At 43.3% G+C, this 4,222-nt stretch overlaps 1 pseudogene across 1 annotated transcript; it reads left to right on the forward strand.

Annotated features, from left to right (window-relative positions):
• Positions 1-370: 370 nt before the first annotated feature.
• On the forward strand, positions 371-2,023 carry LOC102261807 (annotated as a pseudogene). Its single transcript, XR_001363778.1, has one exon. The product of XR_001363778.1 is annotated as an SNW domain-containing protein 1 pseudogene (transcript).
• The last annotated feature ends 2,199 nt before the right edge of the window (positions 2,024-4,222 follow it).

Raw genomic sequence — 4,222 nt, forward strand, 5'->3', positions numbered from 1 at the left:
GATTTTATCACGGCTCAGGAGCAAATGTATATCCCCAATGAGGCACTTATTAAAGTAACCTGTTGTGCAGTAAATGCCTGAAAATCCCTACCTTGTACAGTAGGAAAAACAACCACCCTTACAGAGGTTAAACAGAAGGTCGAGGAAGCATATCAGGATTTTCTTTCTTGCCTCATACAAGCAGTCAAGAGAGTAATCACTAATGAAGAGGCAGCCGATAATCCTAATCAAACAACTGGCTTTTGAAAATGCTAAAAATACCTGTCAGGCTTTATTAAGGCTGATTCGCAGAATGGGAACTATAAATGATTTTATAAAACAGTGTGCTGCCCGCTGTGCTGTCATGGGCACTGAAAACAAGCAGAAGAAGATGGCGCTCACCAGCTTTTCACCTGCACCTACTCAGCTATCTCAGGACCAGCTTGAGCCTGAAGAAAAGGCAAGATCCCTGAGATCACGGCAGACCTCACTGGTCGCCTCCCGAAGAGAACCTCCCCCGTATGGGTTCCGGCAAGGCTGGATACCTCGGTTATTAGAGGATTTTGGAGGTGGAGGTGCTTTTCCAGAGATTCATGTGGCCCAGTATCCACTGGATATGGGACGAAAGAAAAAAATGTCAAATGTACTGGCCATTCAGGTGGATGCTGAAGGAAAAATTGAATATGATGCAATTGCTCGGCAAGGACAGTCAAAAGACAAGGTCATTTTTAGCAAGTACACTGACCAGGTTCCTAAGGAGGTCATGAATGCAGATGACCCAGACCTGCAAAGACCTGATGAAGAAGCTATTACAGAGATAACAGAAAAGACAAGGGTGGCCTTGGAAAAATCTGTATCACAGAAGGTTGCTGCGGCCATGCCAGTTCGAGCAGCTGATAAACTGGCTCCTGCTCAGTATATCCGATACACACCATCTCAGCAAGGAGTGGCTTTCTACTCTGGAGCAAAACAGAGGGTGTTTCGTATGGTGGAAATACAGAAAGATCCAATGGAACCTCCAAGGTTCAAGATTAATAAGAAAATTCCCCGAGGACCACCTTCTCCTCATGCACCTGTCATGCATTCTCCTAGCCGAAAGATGACTGTGAAGGAACAACAAGAGTGGGAGATTCCTCCGTGTATTTCAAACTGGAAAAATGCAAAGGGTTATGCAATTCCATTAGACAAATGTCTGGCTGCTGATGGAAGAGGATTGCAGACAGTTCACATCAATGAAAATTTTGCTAAACTGGCTAAAACCCTCTACACTGCTGATCGGAAGGCTCGTGAAGCTGTGGAAATGCGTGCTCAAGTAGAGAGAAAGATGGCTCAAAAATAAAAAAGTGAGACATGAAGAGAAACTGAGAGAAATGGCCCAGAAGGCTAGGGAGAGAAGAGCTGAGATCAAAACCCATGTGGAAAAAGAGGATGGGGAGGCATGTGAGAGGGATGAAATTCGGCATGACAGGCGGAAGGAGAGACAGCATGACCGGAAACTATCCAGGGCAGCACCTGATAAGAGGTCGAAACTGTAGAGAAAATGAAAATCGAGATATCAGTGAGGTCATTGCTCTTGGTGTGCCCAATCCTCGGACTTCCAATGAAGTTCAATATGACCAAAGGCTGTTCAACCAATCCAAGGGCATGGACAGTGGTTTTGCAGGTGGAGAAGATGAAATTTACAATGTTAATGATCAAGCCTGGAGAGGTGGTAAAGATATGGCCCAGAATATTTACAGGCCCAGTAAAAATCTGGATAAGGACATGTATGGTGATGATCTAGAAGCCAGAATAAAGACCAACAGGTTCGTTCCTGAAAAGGAGTTTTCTGGTTCAGACTGTAAGCAAAGAGGTAGAGAAGGACCAGTTCAGTTTGAGGAAGATCCTTTTGGTTTGGACAAGTTCTTGGAAGAAGCCAAACAGCACGGTGGCTCTAAAAGACCCTCAGATAGCAGCCGCCCCAAGGAACATGAGCATGAAGGCAAAAAGAGGAGGAAGGAATAGATACACCTCTTCACAGTGAATGGACTATTACCCATAACCCTAATGATGCAAGTCATATGGGCAAACACTTTGTAAACGGGACAGAAAAAAACCAAATCTGGGGTCAGATCCCAGAACTACTTTTTATTACAGCAGAAAGCGGGGAATGGAAAATTCTACTTTGAACTATTTAGTTTTTTTAAAGAGTGGGTTGTGTTTGTGCTTCTCCCACATTTTGGCATTTATAAAACATACTGCCCCATAAATGAAATTAAGACCACTTCCTTTTATGTGACGTTAGTACTTTGGGGTTAATATTTTGTCTAAGAATGACTGCTTGCTTATGAGTAAAGTTAACCCAACCACAGTGAGTAGAAGGATGTTCACCTATTGGAACTGTCCTGCCAAATGATGTATGCCCCTAATGTGCTCTGTTTTAATTTGGAGTGGGGAAAAGTAAGTGCTTCCATGGTACACCTATTTGTTTCAAATAAAAACATTTAGACAAAAATAACTAACTAACTAACTAACTAACTAACTAACTAACTAACTAACTAACTAACTAACTAACTAACTAACTAACTAACTAACTAACTAACTAACTAACTAACTAACTAACTAACTAACTAACTAACTAACTAACTAACTAACTAACTAACTAACTAACTAACTAACTAACTAACTAACTAACTAACTAACTAACTAACTAACTAACTAACTAACTAACTAACTAACTAACTAACTAACTAACTAACTAACTAACTAACTAACTAACTAACTAACTAACTAACTAACTAACTAACTAACTAACTAACTAACTAACTAACTAACTAACTAACTAACTAACTAACTAACTAACTAACTAACTAACTAACTAACTAACTAACTAACTAACTAACTAACTAACTAACTAACTAACTAACTAACTAACTAACTAACTAACTAACTAACTAACTAACTAACTAACTAACTAACTAACTAACTAACTAACTAACTAACTAACTAACTAACTAACTAACTAACTAACTAACTAACTAACTAACTAACTAACTAACCTCTTCAGGGCAACCCCAGGCAGTGAAGGATTGGACCTCCATTCAACCACCCACGCAATACTAACCCCAGACTCGCCAGTAGCAGCCATTCCTACAGGGTGTGTCCGGGCCACTGCCTGAGGGAACTGTAGGTATAATATTAGGATGGAGCTCCACCTCGTTACAGGGGATCTTAGTCATCCCAGGAGTTGTTGATGCAGACTACACAGAAAAATACAGATTTTACTTTCCTCAACCTCCACAACTATACAGATTCAGCCCAACCAGAGAATTGCCCAATTACTCCTGTTACCAATACATACATAAAATAGGGACAACTGTTACCCAGGAAGCCAGAGGGGCCAGAGGCTTTGGATCTAGTGATGCAACATTTTGGATACAAGAAACCCATGCTGCTAGACCTACAAAAAATTTTAGGATACCGTCCCTCATATGTGCCCTATGACGTCTGTTTTTTAAAAACCAACGAGGTCAATTGTACTGTAGGTGTGATCAGAATCTCAGCTGAGCATCAAATATGATACACAGGCCTGAGCCACCAGGCAAAAAGCCATAGTGGGTCTCCCAGACGTGGGTCACTCGGCAGAAATCTCGGTGCCCGACATTGTGCTCCGTGTGTGTACATCCGAGGCCACACAGGCACACTTGTGGATTTCAATTGTAGGACTGCATCTGATGGCACACCCTCCCCCCAACACACACACACACACACACACACACGAGCTCCTGCCTTCTCACAGAGAGCGCCCCTGGCTGGACCTTCCGCCCTCAGGTCTACTCACACCTGGGGAGGTCCAGGCACCTGGCTCTGCTTTCCCCGGAGGCGGCAGCTGAAGGGGGTGGGGGGTGGGGAGGAGGCTTGCATTGGCGCTCCAGGACCAGTAGAGGGCACCACTGGCCTGCCAAAGCAATTCCTGGGCTTGGGATTGACTTGGGAGATGGGGCAGGTCCCCAAGGAGGCCTGCAGGGCTCCTTCTCCAGGCCTTGCGGGGCAGCATCGCTTATTTCTGGGTGGAAGGGGGGACAGTACATATTTAGAAAGGCTCGGGTAGGGCCGGGAAAAGCCACAAGAAAAAAACCACAGTAAATCTCCTAGACGTGGGTCACTCAGCAGAAATCTTTTTTTTTTCTAGTTCTATTTTTTTAACTTTTTTAATTGATTAAGATATTACATGTCTACTTTATTCCCCCCAACCCCCAACCCG

The sequence above is a fragment of the Myotis brandtii genome, unplaced genomic scaffold (assembly GCF_000412655.1).
Source record: "Myotis brandtii unplaced genomic scaffold, ASM41265v1 scaffold449, whole genome shotgun sequence".
Taxonomy (NCBI): domain Eukaryota; kingdom Metazoa; phylum Chordata; class Mammalia; order Chiroptera; family Vespertilionidae; genus Myotis; species Myotis brandtii.